Raw genomic sequence first — 20778 nt, 5'->3', positions numbered from 1 at the left:
AGGCGTCATGTCCATGAATGGATTTGAATAGCTGGTCACATTCGCTTGATCATTTCTTTCACTTCCATCCACGTTGTTCCAGCCGCCGGTCGCCATGTCATTTAGTTTGTAACGTGCTGCTGCCACCCGCTGGCTAGTGTGTCTCCTTTAAAAATAACGTCTTCAATTTGATTTTCCTCCGTTCACTCACTGTTGCAGACGAGAAGAATCCCGTGACGAGCCCCCAGTGTAACCTTTCCTGTCTTCGTCCCCGGACTTATCATAACCGGTGGACACAGGAGAAATAAATTCCATTCAATTCCACGGCCGAAATTAATACTTGCGTCGATGCCTATTAACTTCGGGGTACAACCCAACTTGTATACTTTTAGTACTTATATTCCCGTGGTGCAATGGTGAATGAACAGGCGTTTCTTTAGGCAGGTTGGTACTTTATTTTCACTACTAGCAATATCAAACACGTTTCAAGTTCACTTTCTCAAACAATACTCTCACTCCACCCGTCTGTCTCCCAGCATACCTTACGCTCAGACAGCTCTTAAAGGGGACATACGCTCATTTTACAACACACGGTAAACGGTTGTTTACAACTAGCCTTCCAGGATACTGGGTCACTGTGGCCTGGCCAGCTGTCTAAAAGTCATAGGGAAACACCCGGATGGGCTCTGTCAGTGTGGACAGACAGAGACGGTACACCATGTACTGTTCTCATGTGAGAGATATAGGCATGAGAGGCAGCAGATGTTTTTGGAACTGGCAGACCAGGGACTTGAAGTATTCTCCTTCAAGTCTATTTTTACTCCAGGGGCAGACTTCCAAAGTGTTGGACGGTAGTCTTGAATTATCTCCACTCCACTGATCTATACTCCAAAGTGTAAGAGATAGTATTCCCATCGCCTGAGGAGGGCAGCATTACACATACCAGTGTACAGCCTGCCGGAAACTAAAAGAAGAAGAAGAAGAAGAAGAAGCCTTCCAGGATTTATTTACCTTCCTTGGCCTAAACTCCTAAAGCATCGTTGGGAAAGGCGTTCAAATGGAATAGTCTGAAAGGATTGCATCGTAACCTGCACATGTGGGCATAGAGGGGAACGAGGAGGCAGACAAAATTGCCAAAACAGCACTCGAAATGGTAGAAATGATTGAGGTGCCTTTTGGCAAAGGGGAAGCTAAGGCCATACTGAAAAAAGAGCTACAGAAGAAATGGCAGAAGAGATGGGACAATAACAGTAGAGGAAGAACGTACTATAACATTCAGAAAGGCACCGATGCAAAAGGAGTAAGGAGAGGATTCCGAAGAGAGGAAACAGTCCTGACCAGACTCAGATTTGACCACACTGGCCTAAACAAGACCCTGTTTATGGTAGGGAAAAGCCCCACAGACCGATGTCCAGAGTGCGACGACACGGAGAATGTGGAACATGTGATGATGTATTGCAGGAAATATGGGGAGGAAAGGACAATCCTGAAACAGAGGATGGCTGAGGCAAAGAGACAATGGAACATACCAGGTATCCTGGGAACATCAGGAAATGGAGTCTGTATGACACAGAAAGCAGTGATTAACTTCTTGCTGGAGATTGGAATCTATCACAGGATATAGGGCTTAATACCCCACAATACTCAACACCAGTAGACTGTAACAAATAAGGAGTAAGGCAAATGGAGTTGGACTACACTCCGGTACAGTAGGTGGCGGTATACACCTTAACTAGGTAGCAACCCGCCATAAAACCCCCAAAGAAGAAGAAGAAGAAGATTGCATCGTAACTTTGGTTTCGATAGGCTGATTATCAGACGGACGTTAAGAGGATGTTGTAGGCCTATTGGCGTCATGTTACTGTAGCATTCATAGGTCTAGCGCTGGAAACAAAACTGGTTGTTGTTTACGGTTTAGGCCTACCAAGGAATCAACCAACTGAGACGAAGTCGCTGCTGTACAACCTCCACACAATGTAAGAAATACACGCATTGTTTGGTAGTGTGTGTGTGTGCGTGTGCGTGTGTGTGTGTGTGTGTGTGTGTGTGTGTGTGTGTGTGTGTGTGTGTGTGTGTGTCACACAAGTGGGTGATTTTTGGGTGATGTGGTCAAAAGCTGGCCTCAACTGTGATAAACATTAAAGCGAACAACACTCTCATCACTGACAAGCTTGATGTGGCCAACTACTTGAACATCTTCTTTACAAACATAGCAACAACGCTGGTTAACAATCTGCCCTCCCACTCTGGGCTCTTTGGTGTAGAGCACATTAAAACCTTCTACAGAAACCTAGGTGTTTGTAAAGACGATTTTAAACTAGTTATGGTAACAACTGATGAGGTACTTAAGAAACTGAGTGCCCTCCAACCCCACAAGGCCACTGGCCATGACAATATTCCCTCCAAATTTCTCAGAGACTCAGCCATCTCTATAGCTCCAATCATCACCCACATAGTAAACCTCTCCATCAAACAGGGACAGGTCCCCCTAGATTTCAAACTGGCCAAAGTAACCCCCCTGCACAAGAAAGGGAGTAAATTAGACCCCGGCAACTACCGCCCTATTTCTATTCTAAGCTCCATCTCGAAAGTGATGGAAAAAATAGTCTATGAACAGGTTGAAAAGTATCTTGCCACTAATAAATTATTGTACGAGTTCCAATCTGGCTTCAGAACATCCCACTCCACTGACACATGCCTTCTCTATTTGAGCGACCACATCAAACAAGAGGTGGACGCTGGCAAATACTGCGGCATGGTCATGCTGGACCTCCAAAAGGCTTTTGACACCGTGAACCACTCCATACTGGTTAACAAGCTTAAAGCAATTGGTTTCGATAGCACATCAGTGAGCTGGATGCAATCCTACCTGGAGGGGAGAGAACAGATGGTGGAGGTGAATGGAACACTGTCCCCCTCCCCCCTCCCAGTGAGCTGTGGCGTTCCACAAGGAAGCATACTAGGGACTTTACTGTTCCTAATATATGTTAACGACATGACTTCAGCTTGTGACTGCAACTTGTTCCTGTTCGCAGATGACTCGGCACTGCTAGTCTCGGACAGGAACAAACTGCAGGTTGAAAAGGCCCTCAGCTCTGAACTCGGTAGAATCTGCACCTGGCTCGCTGATAACAAGCTATCTTTACACCTGGGAAAAACTGAATCCATTCTCTTTGGCTCTAATAGTAATCTCAGCAAGGCAAATGGCTTCTTGGTTAGAGTGGGTGACAAGGCTATCACACGTAAAGATGCAATTACCTACCTAGGTTCCATCCTGGAGGCTAATCTTTCCGGTGATAAAATGGCCACCAACGTAATCAAAAAATCACACCCGTGTGAACTGAGTGGTGTAAGGTCTTATATAGACTGATCAGCTGTGGTCTGACGTAATGTCTGACGTAATGAAATCACACCCGTGTGAACTGGGTGACCATAGCAACCATGCTCATTTTTTGGTACGAACAGACAGACAGACAGACACGTAAACTAACAAAGCCAGTTGTAGGAGTGGTTTACACCACTCAAAAAAGTGTATTTTCCCTTGATCTTTATTAGTATAATAGTATTAGTTTAGTGTTAGTTTAGATACACGATGCACGATAATCAACACTAACACTTTAATTTAGAACACAGCCAAATCAAATCATAGTACAAGTACATAGGCCTACGTGTTCAATCAATTATTCAATCAAACTTCAAAGCAAATGGCACAAACAATATTAGTTTGCCTCTTCTACAAAAATTAAAGTTACAAATCACTGTCACGTGTTACCAATTACCATTCTCTTGTACTATTTCCCACCACGGAGTAGCCTTGCATCTCGGAGGACAGGCAAGACGGGCAGTGTCGGTAGGCCAATCAGAGGCAGGCGGGGCGTTACCATGTCTATGCTCGGACGTAGAAAGAATATACGTGTTCCCAAACCAGCCCATTTCCCGTCTGTGCATGTCGCTCATGATAGTTACAATGTGACACAGGTACACAGGTACCTTGGAGCACATGTCTAGTAGGCTATTGTGACCTCCTGGTGGCGTGATAACAGACCAAAGTCAAAGTGGTCAAAAGGATTTATTCCTCTATCTAGTAGGAATGTGCATGCAAACTTTCATGTAGACCGCACCCTGAATTCATGATTTGAGGTGCAATATAAACAGGAGGGTCTGTCTTGGCAAAGAGCAGCCGTCTTGTCTATTGGGCTCCCACCGTCTTTAAAGATCGGGTCTGGTCAGGAGGGTCTGTCTCGGCAAAAAGCAGCCGTCTCGTCTATTGGCCTTGTCTGATTCTGATAGGGTCGTCTTCGGGTCTGGTCAGGAGGGTCTGTCCCGGCAAAGAGCAGCCGTCTCGTCTAATGGGCTTCCCACCGTCTTTAAAGATCGGGTCTGGTCAGGAGGGTCTGTCTCGGCAATATCTTTGGCTAGGTAGACTCGTCTTCTGATGTGATGATTTGTGACCATGAAGTTGATTCACCTGGAGTTTTTGTCCGATGTGAGGTATTATATAAGGTAAGGTATTATATACCCTGATCAGCTCTGATCTGACGTAATGAAATCACACCTGGATGTGATTTCACAACTGGCTTTTTTTGCGCAGAGAAAATGACCACGGTTGCTACGGTCATCCAGTTCACCCGGGTGTGATTTAATTACGTCAGAAATTATTTTGAACATAGCAACCATGGTCATTTTTTTATGCACACAAAAGCCAGTTGTAGGAGTGGTTTACACCACTCAACACACAAAAGCCAGTTGTAGGAGTGGTTTACACCACTCAAAAAGTCAACCAAAGAACAAGATTCCTTTACAGGATCTCCTCACTGGTCGACAAAAACACCTTGAAGACCTTAACAGGAGCCCTTGTACAAGGCTTCTTTGACTATGCATGCACCTCCTGGTACCACAGCACCTCAAATGCCCTTAAAACTAGGCTCCAGTCCTCCCAAAACAAACTGGTCAGGCTCCTACTTGGCCTCACCCCCCGAACCCACCTCACCCCTGCCCACTTTGACAGACTGGCATGGCTTAGGGTCGGCGACAGAGTACAGCATCTTGCAATGGGTCTGGTCCACAAGATTCGATACTCCACCAAGATACCCATGTACCTGTGTAGATACTTCCTTAATGTTAACGAAGTCCACACCCACAACACCAGAGGGAGTGCAACGAACCATGTTCAACCCAGATTCGGCACAAACAAGGGACTAAATTATTTTCGCTCCTATGCCACCAAAATGTGGAACGCCCTACCAACAGTCATTAAGACATGCAAATCCCTTGACTCCTTCAAAACCGCTATATATATACATACTGTATACATACTGTATATATATATATATACATACTGTATATGTTTCTTTTCCCTTTTTACCTCCATTATGATGAATTCCTGTACTGTTCTTTGTCTATATAGAAGTGTCTATTTGTACGTCTCTTAATGTTTTGATGAATTGAACATGGTGGACCCTGTTGTAAACAAGTGTAATGCTTAATTGGGTCGTCCACTCACAGTTAACAGCCTTTGTATTGAGTTTGTGCTTAAAATGTACTGTAATTCTGCAAACTGTTAATACAATTTTCAATCAATCAATCAATAACAGACCTCCCTATCTGGAGGGTCTATTTTTAACCTATTTAGCACAAGCAGTAGCTATTCAAGAACACATTTGAACTGTTGTATGTAAGGTTAGGTTGCTGAATCATAACTTAAAGTTTATTCTGCTGGTGATTTGCCCAGACCACCCCAGAGAGAGGTCTACTTTTTAACTAGCCCGTCTCCGGACCCCCCGGGTTGAGCTCCTTTGGACCCCAACCCATAGGGTCCAGTGACACCAAAGCAAAGCTACATGCTATTTTTAGAACGCACTCAGACTTACCCTCTCAAACACGTGTGCTGCGCTGTGTGTGTGATGCTGACATATTCCAAAAGAAGCATATAGGAGCTATAGGAGACAACGGAGACAACCAAACCCCCCGCGAACGGCGCAGAAGCCGTTAAGTATTTTTAATCTTTGTTAGACCGTTTTGGCAGCTCTGAAATTCTCTCTTCCTTCCTTCCTTGACTTCCTTATTGACATCCCATTGTCCCGCCTCCAGCGCCGGAACTGGCTATCTGCGCGTCAGTCCCTACGTTCCTGCCTCTGTCTCAGGTCCTCTGTCCTCATATAGTTTCAGGCGTGTGCTGGGTGCAGATTAAAAATGAACATATAGAAAATGAATAAAATCCGCACATCCAGTCAAGTAAGAGTCTTTGTTTAATGATCATAGTGCTCCGCAGCAGCAGTCATACCAGACAGACAAACACGTTTCAGCGCGCAGGCCTTCGTCAGTGTCAAAATTGGCAGTAGCAACGGAAATTACATAGCTATATAGAATTTTTTTGTTCAATTAAAAGGGAATGTACAGCCGTGTCTCATTATTAAAGACATACATAGTAGTGAACATACATATTATTATAAGATATCAATGTCTCATTTCAGAATCCCCATTACAAAATGTGTCACCTTGCAATAATAACCGATCTCTGTCCCCACCTCTCTTTAAAGGGTTGATATATTCAATGCCTTGAAACCTCAGGGTAGGCCTACATATGTCATGTCCAGTGCTGTTGAAGTGTCCAGCTATTTTTCTTCTTTTGTCCTGATGTTGCTGTTGCTTGTTCAGTGATTCTGGTTCTTAATTCTCATTTAGTTTTTCCTATATAGCAAAAGCCACAGGGATATTTTAGGAGATAGACAACATGTTTTGTTCTACAAGTGATTCTCCCTTTTACTTTAATTTATTTTACCTGTGTGAGGATGTAAAAAATCCTCCCCTTTGATCATGGCGTTGCAATTAAGACAGTTATTGCATGGGAAGTTACCTGAGGGTAGTGAGGACATGAAATGTTGAGGTTGAACATAAATATAATTTTTAACAAGTTTGTCTATTAGGTTCTTAGACCTTTTATTTGCAAAGATAGGAGGAGTAGAAAAAGTTTTACCCATAGAAGGGGCACTGGAGAGTATATGCCAATGCTTTTTAATTGTATGTTTAATATGTTGAGAAATAGGAGAACATGTGCTAGACAAAACTATTCTTTGACCTGTTGACCTGTTAGGGGTTAGGAGATCGGTTCTATCCAACTGTTTAACTCTGGACTTACATTTATTTAAAGTGACTTCTTCGTACCCCCTTTCACTGAACCTTTCACTATTTTCATAAAAATAAATAAATCAGTGCTATTGAACACCAGTCTATCCCTAAACTTGTCATCATCTTGCTCGTTTACATATGATGTAAGTTTTCCCTTCAATGTCAATGGCGTTTAATGTTTTGATGTTTAATTTACGTCATATTTAGCGGAATTCTGACATAAAATATTGAGACGTGAGGGGACAAGATTTAGCAGACATTTGACTGGAATTCCCCTCTCATTGTCAATGGCAAATCTTGAGACGTGTGGGGACAAAAGCTGTTTATAGAAGGGGCTAGCGCCCCTTAAAAATCACACCTGTGTGAAGTGAGGGGCGCTCTTATCATTATACATCATGTCAATAACAACTGAATTTATGTGATTGGTTGGTTAAATTTACGTCATATTTGGCGGACATTTGACCTAATTTCTCCTTTCATTGTCAATGGCAAATATGTGACGTGTGGGGACAAGATTTATGTCATATTTGGCAGACATTTGACCTAATTTCTCCTTTCATTGTCAATGGCAAATGGACAAAAGCTGTATAGGAGGGGCTTGCGCCTCTCAATAATATGCTTATTTTTAACCGCTATGTTACTTTTCAGACGCTGCGAGCACACCCACGGTAGCATAGCCTCTCGTCTCTACTAAAGATAACAGAGCCCGTTTTAAGATGTTGAAAGCTTACTTTCCTTAGTGGGAACACTCAGAGCCCCCCACCTCACATCTAAAATACACTTTTTGGCCAGAAAGGAAAATATTCCACAAAATGTTTAATTTCATGTTTTAAATTTCATATGACAAACACCAGCATTGCACCCTCTACGCCCCTAAATGGAATATTTCTAGGTGCCATCAGACTGGTGTCACTTTCCACTATTATCCAAAACAGCAGAGACATGGACGGCATTGGACGCACACAGCAGGGCATCTACTGTACACAAGAATGCACATGGTGTCACATGGACCAACTAATTATGTCATCTTATTTTTCCCCTTCTAGACTTCCTAGAGTTCACTGTGTGTAAAGAGGAGGAACCAGATCCTCCAGAGATGAAAGAGGAACAGGAGGACCTAGTTCAAAGACCAGATGAGGTTGATGGGTCAACCATATTTCTAGTGATGAAAAGTGAAGATGATGATGAAAACAGAGAGATGGAGCCTCTAGCCAGTACCTCAACTGAACACCTGATATCACAAGCCGATGTACAGGACTGTGGAACATCACAACCAGCTAGTGATGACCAGCTCCTCTCTTCACACTGTTCTGAATCTGACATCACTGAAGACAGTGATGAGTCGTCACATTATACAAAATATGTAGAAGGACAAAGGTTGTCTTTGAGCAATAACCTGCCCTTTTATTGTACAGTTTGAGGCAAAAGCTTTGCACGTGCTGACTGTGTGAAATCACACATGATTACACATACAAGTGAAAAACCCTTTAGGTGCACAATTTGTAGCAAAGGTTGTGGTCGAATGAGTGATCTGAAAAAACACATGAGGATTCACACAGGGGAAAAGCCCTTTAGTTGTACAGTTTGTAGCAAAGGTTGTGGTCGAATGAGTGTTCTGAAAAAACACATGAGGATTCACACAGGGGAAAAGCCCTTTAGTTGCACAGTTTGTAGCAAAAACTTTGCTCGTGCTAGCCATCTTAAAGAGCACATTATTACACATACAAGTGAAAAACCCTTTAGGTGCACAATTTGTAGCAAAGGTTGTGGTCGAATGAGTGATCTGAAAAAACACTTGCTGACTCATACAGGGGAAAAGGCCTTTAGTTGTTCAGTTTGTAGCAAAATATTTAGTCTTAAGCAACATCTGAAATCACACATGGTGACTCATACAGAGGAAAATCAAAGGCCCTTTAGTTGTGCAGAGTGTGGCAGAGGCTTTCGTCACTAGTCTAAAAAAAACATGAGGATTCACACAGGGGAAAAGCCCTTTAGTTGTACAGAGTGTGGCAGAGGCTTTGGTAAAATGAATCTTCTGAAAACTCACATGATGATTCATACAGGGGAAAGGCCCTTTTATTGTACAGTTTGTGGCAAAAGCTTTGCACGTGCTGACTGTGTGAAATCACACATGTTTACGCATACAACGCGTATAAGTGAAAAACCCTTTAGTTGCACAGTTTGTAGCAAAAACTTTGCTCGTGCTAGCCATCTTAAAGAGCACATGATTACACATACAAGTGAAAAACCCTTCAGGTGCACAATTTGTAGGAAAGGTTGTGGTCGAATGAGTGATCTGAAAAAACACATGAGGATTCACACAGGGGAAAAGCCCTTTAGTTGTACAGTTTGTAGCAAAAACTTCACTCAAAGTGGACTTCTGCAATCTCATATGAGAACTCATTAGCAAAGTAGCAGAGTATCAAACTCAACATATGAACAGACAGACACCCATACGGTATAGGGAAATGTTTGTACATTTAGATGTACATTTAAAAAGCCATCTGAGTTGACTTGGTTTGGTTTTGACTTGGTTTTTGACTTTTGTCAGTCAGCTACTCTAAAACAACACATGAGGATTCATACAATTCATAGCCTACATTGTTTTGATTTAATGCTTGATTATTTGAGTAATTGAACACTGATCAGTGCCATCTGCGGTGGGCGTGTAACCGTGTATTATGATTTGGGTTTGTTCAATAAAAGGCCTCACTTGCTGTTAGGACAGCGTCCTGTGGAGCTGTGAACCTGAGCTGTCTGTGTCCGTGTACATTTTATTCAATTATCCTCGTCAGTGGTGCTATTACAGTGGTGGTCTGCAATGCTGGGGCTGTGAAGTACTTTGTTCATCAGGCATATTTGCTATTGCTATATAATTTACTACTTGAAACCCTATCCACAAGTTGCCCAAGGAGCTTAGCCTACTGGGGAAAAGGGGATGGGGCAATTATTGTGGGCATCATTTCCTGTTGTCAACACAGATGATTATTAATCACTTAACAAGCACCATTTAATCCCCATGTAGAATCTGGTGTCAGCCAGTGTGACATTGGGCTTGTTTTTCTGTAAGTCGCTAGGGTTCATATGAGTACCACAGACGAAAAACAGTCTAAGTCCAAATTTCATTCTGACCCCTCCACGAAAAGGCCTCGTTGTCCTGAACCCTTATCTATCATTAATACATTATAGATCAATAGTCTGGACTTAGTCTGTTGCATTCAATATGAATGCATTACAGTGCAGACAAGCTGCTACATTATTGTGACTATTCACTGTATGTTGACATGTTTTGTTTGGGCTGTCAAGAAAGAGTATGATAGATAGGTGATATATATATATATATTTGTTAATTATTTAGATTCTAAATAGTTGTCTTGTTTGTAGAGGTGTTTTTGCAGAAGATCTGTTCTGTTGTACTAGGATGGAAAAAATCACACTTGTGTGAAGTGAGGGGCGCTCCTATCATACATCATCACATTCCGGCCAATCAATTTTGGCATCCTTAATTTTCTGTCCTCACTTTTTGAGTGGTGTAAACCACTCCAACAACTGGCTTTGTACCCGTGTCTGTTCGTACCAAAAACTGAGTGGTGTATAGCCTGTCTGACGTAATGAAATCATGTCTGACGTAATGAAATCACACCCGGGTGAACAGGTTGAACATAGCAACCATGCTCATCTTTTCTGCACTAACAAAGCCAGTTGTAGGAGTGGTTTACACCACTCAAAAATAAAATCACACCCGTGTGAACTGAGTGGTGTAAGGTCTTATATAGACTGATCAGCTGTGGTCTGACGTAATGTCTGACGTAATGAAATCACACCCGTGTGAACTGGGTGACCATAGCAACCATGCTCATTTTTTGGTACGAACAGACAGACAGACAAACTAACAAAGCCAGTTGTAGGAGTGGTTTACACCACTCAAAAATGAGCACGGTTGCTATGGTTAGTATGTGACGTCACTATATAAGACCTTACACCACTCAGTTCACACGGGTGTGATTTTTATCTTCACTTTTAAGCCCTCAGCCAATCAAATCATCGCTATGGGGTACACAAAGCTGGGCATAGGAGGGGCTAGTGCCCCTCAAAAATAATAGTCATTTGTATAGAGTTACAGAAAGTTTGTCAAAAGGTATTTGATCTTGAATTTACCCCACAATACAGTGAGAAATAACATGGCTAAAAGGGTACCTATGTATGGAGATATGGGTGTTCAATACCGTCAATCTGGCCATTATAACCATATACTTAGCCTATAGGCATATCACATATGGGCATATTCGTGTTAATATGCCCCTATATAGGGACATATCTGGATATTAAATATCTGTGTGTGCCTGCATGATTTTACTTGTTGAGCTGCTATTATTGACTAATGTTGGCAGTTGGCACCAGAATATAGAATTCATGTGTGCATGCAATATAACTGCAGATGAGCTGCTAAATGTTTATAACTATTCGCTGCACCCTAAACAAAATAAAACTAAATGTTTAAATGGTCGATGGGAACACTTCTGCTCTGATGTAGAGAGCATTTAACTCGTATGACTCGACTCTATCAATGTTACACAAGTAGTATACCATACCGCTAGCCTAATATATCAAATATGTTAGATGCCATGTGATACAATGGCATTCAGCACACAGGGAGCCATGGTCTAATTAAGTAATCCAGTAAACACATTGTACAACTTGCATTATAGATAGTAGGCTACAAAAACTGGCTTGGTGTGTGTGTGTGTGTTTGTCTGTGTGTTCGTAGCACGGAATGTGATGATCTGATCGGCTGATGTATGATGGTAAGAGCACTATCTACTTGGAGAGGTAATAGAAATAGAGGATATGTGCATGCATAAAGTGAGTGGCAATCAATCAATACACTTAGCCCAAACATGTAGACTCTCGTAGAGGTTTTTTTTCGATTCTGACGAATCTCTCTACGAGAGTCTAAAAGGGATAGTCCCTTAAAATCTAAAATCTAAATCGTTTTGCCCCACATGTCCGGCGGGTGTTCGGCAAACAATTACACCCCGAGGGACCGTAGTTTTCAATACAATACATATTTTAATCCACTCCGTCCATACTCCTCCATATTAAATGCGCAACAGAACATTGGCCGCGCCCCTAGCGGCCAGGGTTCTGTTGCGCATTTACAATGGAGAGAAAACCAAGATGGCCGCCAGATTCCGAGACAGAATATGGACCAAGGGGCCAGTGAGGGCCGGCTATTCAACGTTGAAGCTCTGGGCCCTAGTGGTAGGAGGAGGGACTACAGGCGGACCCGTGGATTCATGACCGGGAAACCCCGTGCAGCTGGGCTTTAACATTGTGTCGTGACGTAGGACCATCGCTCCAACGTCACCCCGGACCTCAAATTTGAGGTCCGGAGGAGGGACTTCCGGCAGTCTTCCGGGTGCTTCAAAACGCCACTGAGCAACTTCCACTGACATGAATAGCGGAGGGGGCGGAGCTTCGCGCCAGATCAGTCTCTATCCTTTTATATACTCTATGATATGGACAGAGTGGATTAAAATATTGTTTTTATTGAAAACTACGGTCCCTCGGCGTGTAATTGTTTGCCGAACACCCGCCGGACATGTGGGGCAAAACGATTTAGATGTTGCATTTGTACAAGGTAAGAGTGATTTTGAGGCACAAACGTAAACACGCGACTTTTTTTAAGGGACTATCTCTTTTAGACTCTCGTAGAGAGATTCGTCAGAATCGAAAAAAACCTCTACAGAGTCTAAATGTTTGGGCTACAATACACTAATAAAACTGGTTATCTGGCGCCAACTGCTGGCGAAACTCGGGGACTTAGATTCCGAGGGGCAGTGGCAAAATGATACAACAGCTGTTGTTCACCAACTGTGGCAAACAGACAACAGTTGGTCCTGTGGATCGCGTGGGGGATCTATTTCTGATCTATTCTGACTAGCTATCACGACCGGTGCCTGTCACGACTTCCATTTTGAGGGTTTCACTTTGTTTAACAAAACGGGCGAAGCGTGGATTTTGGGCTCATAGTCATAGTTTTATAGCTTCCTGGCATGAAGCAGCATCTTTGAGAAAGGCGGTCAAATGGAATAATCTCCACGCGCGTCTGAAAGGCGATTTTAATTTAATTTCGTCGTAACTTCTTTGGTTCGACAGCCTGAGCCTTATTAGGCTATCAGACGGACGGGAGAAGCCGTAACCTACACTCACTCAGTGGAGTTCTTTATTTCACATACAACCCCGGACCCCCCACACACAATAAGGTATGAAATACACGCTGTGTGTGTGTGTGTGTGTGTGTGTGTGTGTGTGTGTGTGTGTGCGTGCGTGAAAGATTGCTTCAGTGGCACACAAAAAACACATGGACCTACTATGGCCCAACTATTCGTTGCAAATTTTATTCAGTTTGTAGAATGGGTATAGTTCAACGAATATACGATATAAAAACTGCTAAAACCATAAAAATCACAAAAATACATACATCAGGATCCTCCATTTTCAATTAATCAGAACATTTTAAGATGTACGAATACAGGCCTACACTTCTATGCAAAAGAAAAATAAATCATCACAGTTAGAAAAAGTAAAAAATAAAAAAGAGGGTAAAAAACATCCAGTTTCGATAGGCCATCCTCTATTCGCTGGGTGAAACAACACAGCGTTCATCATTGGAGTTGCATTACGAAACGTATGGCCTACACATCGTTACATTTTATGGGTATTATTGTAGTGCAGGTAATTTGCAACATCCACTGATCTTTCAACATTTTTAAATGGAACTGTCAAATATTCGAAGACGTTGATCCCCATCCCCTATTCGCTCAGTTAGGACATGACATATGTGTCAGGCAGAAGAATACAGTCATTTGTTGTGTGTTGTGTGTGTTTGTATATATATGTATATGTAGGCCTATGTATTAAAAAAAAATGTTGTTTCATTCTAGGGTAGGCTACTAAAACACTGTCAGAATTAGCATTAACCTTCTGGTAACATGTGAGTGCTACCCATTATCTATGGGTAAAGTGTTACTTTCTACAACCTTCAGCTGTTATGTGGGCAAAAGCTAGCCCCAAATGTGACAACAAAACCTCCCTGTTCGAGGATCTATTTTTGACCTTTTTAGCACAATCAGTAGCAGCTAAGAACACACTTGTACTGTATGTAAGGTTGCTGAATGACAAACTTAAAGTTTGTTCTGCTGGTGATTTCCCCAGACCACCACAGGGAGAGGTCGACTTTTCACGAGAGATGGCTTCCAAAAGGTATTCAACATCGTCAGAGGAACAGCGAGAGATGGACCAGGAATGTGGACTACCTGATGACTCGATGAAACCTGTAGTAAAGTGTTGCAGCATAGGTATGTATTATATACATTCTTCCTGTTGTTTTACACTGACTAGTAGGCCTACTACTGCACAGAGATGAGATCAGATAGACTCAGTTAATCGTTCTTATAAAATAAATCTAGAGTGTAGTAGGATGCTAATTATTTGTTGTGGCATGGCATTTTATTATACAACATAATGGGTGGTATGTCCTTTATTAAAAAACAAAGCCAAAACTAATAATAATAACAGCATGGAAAAGACACAGTTCCCTCCTGACCTTACAGCGGCAACAACACATATAAATCAGTTACCCTGAATGAATAGGTCTAGTCTAAATAAACAATACTTCAATCTTTTGAATTAGTATTTAAATGTAAACATGTATGCGTAGGTCGTTATAATAATGTTGGAGACACTAACGCGTGCGCGTGGGATTTTTTTTAACCTTTTTTTATTATTTTGCCATTTTTATACAACCCCTAACCCCTAAAAAGGAGTTATTTAGGACAGCAGCGCGCGCGCACGCACGCACTACAGCAGTTCAGCGAGTCATCATGTCATGATAAGAGGGGATTACAAACTAATAACTATACAGTCAGAAGAGCACCACAAGTTACAACAACCACTGGCATTGCAATCCTGCAAGTTTGTTTTTTTACCTGATTGCTGTCAGTCTTGCTTTATAGTTCACTCTGATGCCTTTTCCTTTTATTTTTTTCATATCCGTCAGGATAAACTCGCTTCATGATGACTGTGATAGATTCTGTTTGTTGTGTTGTCTAAAATCAAACTGTCCCGTCCGAACCGATTTCCGAAGCCAAGATAGATAACTGCGCAAATAAGTAGGCTAGTTCATTGCAGAGGGGCGGGCTGGCGGGGGCATCTTTGTAATAATGTCTCGAATGTCCACACAATGCTTATAATCAAAATAGTAAACTTTACTGAAAAGCTTCGGCAGGATAACACAGCAGCATGTACATTAGAGTCACAACAACTCACGTTAGTCACCCAGAGACGACATGCTTTATGACAGATTCGTAACCATAGTGATGCCGGTCTCAGGGGTTCTCAACCCATGGGTCGCGACCCCCCGGGGGTCGCCAAATTATTTAAATCCGCCCATGCTTAAGTGATGTCAGCTGGTAAGTGCTTGAGGGGGAGAGGCTGCAAGGGCTGGTATACAATGAATGAGACAGCACTTTGAAGATGAGTTCCTTTAGTTTACATGAAGAGGGAATCTTGAAACAAGAAAGTGGCCGCACACGCTGTGCCAATATATTATTTAGGACGCAGATTAAGACATAAAACCTTTAGACCTTTAGTTTACATAGGCGTGGCCTACTATATAAAACTCTTACTGTCCATAGAGTCATGACCGACTCAATCAAATCGAGAATCGTTTTGATTTGAAAAAAACAATTTTTAATTCCTTCATTCCAGACCAGTCTGTGGAGTCCAGCCTGCAGCTGCACATGAGTTCTCCAGCACCAACCAGGACCTTTTCTATTAAACAGGAACCTGAAAACCAGCTGGAGTTCAGTAAGTTTTATGCTCGTTTTCTTTTCTTAACATTTCAAGTTTGCTATTTTCACTGAAATAGCGTAAGACTGTATAGCGATATTCTTATGGGCTACACTGTATGATATGAAGGCTGCGGGTGACTGATGGGGAAAGGGTCAGCGTCATTATTCCGACGGAGTGTTGGTCCGACTCTCCCCATTACTAACCCTGTCCTTAACACAAACATTAACCGCATGCGGAGCCATGTTGTCGGACTAATGCGCCGTCGGAATTACAAGCGGATTCCATGGGGAAATTGGACGACAGGGGCAATGCTGCAAATAAACCCCATGGCCAGTCACCTGGGATCAATATAAGTAGGACTAAAATAACGCCTACATGTTATTTTAGTCCGAACTTGTCCTTTAGCCGCTATGTTACCTCTCTTCTCTACTAAAAATAACAGCTAGGCTACTCACCAAAACAAGCACGGTTTTAAGATGTTGAAAGCCTACTTTCCTTATTGGGAACAATCACAGCCCCCACGTACCTCCCATCTAAAATACATGTTTTGGCCAGAAAAGAAAATATTCCACAAAATGTTTAATTTCATATGACACCATGTAGTAAAAACTTAACCAGCATTGCACCCTCTACGCCCCTAAATGGAATATTTATATTGACAAAATATATAGGGGCCCCTTGAAACAGACAAATACTGCGGTGCCATCAGACTGGTGTCACTTATACTGTCTATTATCCAAAACAGCAGAGACATGGACGCTCACAGCAGGGCATCTACTGTACACAAGAATGCACTTGGTGTCACATGGACAGACTACATGAAAATGAGGACCTCTACTGGGGCCTTCCACAAGCACAGACAAAGTTAGAGAGAATGATGAGACCGGCTGGGCACTGTGACTGTGTCAAGCACCCGGAACTGGTGGCAAGCAAACAGACATTGTGGGAGCCAACACAAAGTACAGCTGGGAAGTGAAAGATACGCACCACATGTAAACGACAGCAGAGCTAACAAATAAATGGTGCATTTATATAGCTCGTTATCCAAGGCGCTTTACAGAGATTGTGCATTACATTCACCAAATCACACATACACACACATTCACACACCAATGCCGGAGGAAACCTTGCAAGGCACCAACCTGCACATCGGGAGCAATTAGGGGTTGAGTCTTGCTCAAGGCCACTTCAACACTAACTCTGGGGGAGCCCGGGTTCGAACTGGGAACCTTGTGGTTGCCATCCGGTCACTCTACCCCTGAGCCACTGCCCCCTTAGCCACTGCCGTCCCCAAACACTGCAGAGCTGAAACCCTAATTCTAGACATGGGTGTGTAGCATGTTTATGACAGGGGCCATGTAGTGCTTATGAAATATAAGTGGCATATACAGTTTGCCTTGTGTATACCATTTCAAATATATCTTACATTTATTTTCACCTGATAACTAGTTATGTTGTCTTATTTTTCCCCTTCTAGACTTCCTACAGTTCACTGTGTGTAAAGAGGAGGAACCAATGCCAGAGATGAAAGAGGAACAGGAGGACCTAGTTCAAAGACCAAATGAGGTTGATGGGTCAACCCGATTACTAGCAATGAAAAGTGAAGATGATGATGAAAACAGAGAGATGGAGCCTCTAGCCAGTACCTCAACTGAACACCTGACACCACAAGCTGATATACAGGACTGTGGAACGTCACAACCAGCTAGTGACCAACTCCTCTCTTCACACTGTTCTGAATCTGACATCACTGAAGACAGTGATGAGTGGTCACATTATACAAAATATGTAGAAGGACAAAGGTTGTCTTTGAGCAATAACCTGTCCGAGGATCTCACATCATCGAAACAAACACAGGGAATCACAGGGAATCACACAGGGACCAAAGGTTTTAGTTGTACAGAGTCAGAGACCAAATACTTTAGTTGTACAGAGTGTGGCAAAGGCTTTGGTCAAATTGGTAATTTGAAAATTCACATGAGGATTCATACAGGGGAAAGGCCCTTTAGTTGTACAGAGTGTGGCAAAGGCTTTGTTCGAATGGGTCATCTGAAAAGACACATGAGTATTCATACAGGGGAAAAGCCCTTTAGTTGTAAATTTTGTACCAAAAACTTTACTCTTCCCTTAACTCTGAGACAACACTTGCTGACTCATACAGGGGAAAAGGCCTTTAGTTGTTCAGTTTGTAGCAAAATATTTCGTCTTAAGCACCATTTGAAATCACACATGCTGACTCATACAGGGGAAAAGCTGAATCAAAGGCCCTTTAGTTGTGCAGTGTGTGGCAGAGGCTTTGGTCAGTCAGCTGGTCTAACACAACACATGAGGATTCACACAGGGGAAAAGCCCTTTATTTGTGCTGAGTGTGGTAGAGGCTTTGGTCAGTCAGCTACTCTAAAACAACACATGATGATTCATACAGGGGAAAAGCCCTTTAGTTGTACATTTTGTGCCAAAAACTTTAGTGTTCATTTAAGTCTGAAACAACACTTGCAGACTCATACAGGGGTAAAGCCCTTTAGTTGTGCAGAGTGTGGCATAGGCTTTGTTAAAAAGTGTAATCTGAAAAGTCATATGATGATTCATACAGGGGAAAGGCCCTTTTATTGTACAGTGTGTAGGAAAAGCTTTGCTCGTGCTAATGATGTGAAATCACACATGGTTAGTCATACAGGTGAAAAACACTTCAGTTGCACAGTTTGTAGCAAAAGCTTTGCTCATGCTTACCTTGTTAAAAAACACATGATTACACATACAGGGGAAAAACGCTTTAGTTGCACAATTTGTAGCATAGGTTGTGGTAGAAGTGGTGATCTGAAAGAACACATGAGGGTTCATACAGGGGAAAGGCCCTTTGGTTGTACAGTTTGTTGCAAAAGCTTCACTCAACGTGGAGGTCTCAAATCCCATATGAGAACTCATTCAGGCGGAAAAGCTCATTTGTAAAAAAGATTTAATCAAACCCAACATCTGAACAGACACAAGCCCCCCGCTTTGAACTTATCAAGCCGATCTTATCGACCTACTGCATGTAGTCTGGGTGCCTACTGGGTGCGATTGGCATTGATACAACGAAAACGAGGATTAAGGTTGGGACCGCGCTGCTACGTGCTTGCGGTTATGTTTAGATTAGGGTATGAGGAGGCTTGGCGTTTCTCAGTAGGCAGTAGACTAAAATGACTGGCGAACATGCGTTAAGGTTGTGACCGTGCTGCTACGTGTTTGCGGTTATGTTTAGGTTAGGGTATGTGGCGGCTTGTCGTTTTCAGTAGGCTCCCAGCATGTGCAGTAAGAGCGATAAGATTGGCTTGATAAGTAACCTCCTGGGAATTATTGGTTGATTTCCATTCGAAAGTTTTATCAATGCCAATCGCAGCCAGTAGGCTCCCAGACTACATGCAGTAGGTCGATAAGATCAGCTTGATAAGTAACCTACTGGGAATTATCGGTTGATTTTCACTCGAATCCGTTGCACAAGCACCCATACAGCATAGCCACATTTTTGTTTGTACATTTAGATGTACATTAACCATTGCCAAGCCATCTGAGTTGACATATCATGCATATTTTTGTCAGTCAGTAGCTTTGAATTTCACCATGATGGACTATGAAATGCTTGTATTGCTGTTTCATATCTTTTTTCCCCTTCTTCCTACGTCATAATTATCTGACACTAATAAAATACTAGTACAACAGTATTCGTGTCTCTCCAGAGTTTGGGATTTTAAAAGGCATATTTGCTATTGTATTCATTAACCACTTGAAACCCCTAGTTTCCCAAGCAGCTTCCTGGGAGAAGGGATGGGTCAATTATGGGCATAATTCCTGTTATCTATTCAGTCATTAACTTCAGTTGAGCGATCAAATCAGTCAACAATAATGTGGGAACAGAACCTGAGCTTACACTACAAGATCTCCCTCCACACAGCTGATAGAAATCACTTAAGTCGTTTTTTTTTACCACTCAGTAGACTTCACTGCATAACTTCCGGGTATGATGATGCACTCTCTATAGTCAGACCTGGAAGTTAACCAAAAGAGAAGTTCAATTTTTCAATTCAATTCAATTCAATTGAAGTTCATGCAGTGATTTGTTTTTGGTTTATCTATCGGAGATCCTCGTTTGTTTTCCTTCTCCCCTGCACAAAACTGACAGCTTGTACATGTTTTGACCATGCATTGGGATTTGTTCAGCTTAAGCTATTTAAACATAATCATATCATTAATAAAACAAAATCATATCTTACCACACTATCTGGATCGTTTTTTGAACGGACTGTACAGAACTATCTAACAATCCATGTTCTTGATTGATTCAATACTTTTTGTCTCCAATGTCTTTCTTTGAACATTATCATTTTCAGAGCGAACTTCCCTGAAACTAGTGAAATGAGTCAGTGGAGTCAGCTGAAAGGTGTGAGGTCTAAAAGCAGCAACAGATTTCACATAGAATTGACATGCAGCTAGTTTCAATACCACACAATGAAATCCTCAGTGTTCATTTATCCATTTGTAACTCAGAGAGAATGCACAAATGGACCCTTAGTTGACAGACAGGTCCTTTTGTTTTGTGTGCACTCTCAGTTAAAGGCACTTTATTTTACACCTCTCCCGCTTAGAGTGTGGCGTTGTAGAGGAGGTCTCTCTGAATGCGTGCGTATGTCAGACCAGTTGAAACAGAACCATTTTTTGTGCAGCATCCACTATAGTCTGAAAATGACAAAAAAAGAGAAATAATTACCTCTGACCGCACTGGATGGTCCGACACTTTTTATTTTACACCTCTCCTGCTTAGAGGAGAGTGTGGTGTTG

At 42.3% G+C, this 20778-nt stretch overlaps 1 long non-coding RNA gene across 2 annotated transcripts; it reads left to right on the top strand.

Annotated features, from left to right (window-relative positions):
- Window positions 1–12585: 12585 nt before the first annotated feature.
- On the top strand, window positions 12586–19664 carry LOC306913573. Of its 2 annotated transcripts, XR_013788566.1 has the most exons (5): window positions 12586–12748; window positions 13267–13373; window positions 14326–14468; window positions 15880–15978; window positions 17441–19664. It is a non-coding gene; the product is annotated as an uncharacterized lncRNA (long non-coding RNA). The 2 variants fall into 2 exon arrangements; XR_013788567.1 differs by lacking the exon at window positions 12586–12748 and having other exon boundaries at window positions 12974–13373.
- Window positions 19665–20778: the final 1114 nt, after the last annotated feature.

Source organism: Electrona antarctica (genome assembly GCF_951216825.1).
Source record: "Electrona antarctica genome assembly, chromosome: 20".
NCBI classification, from domain to species: Eukaryota; Metazoa; Chordata; class Actinopteri; order Myctophiformes; family Myctophidae; genus Electrona; species Electrona antarctica.
The sequence above is the reverse complement of the archived record's forward strand: the minus strand, read 5'-3'. Positions and strand labels throughout refer to the sequence as shown.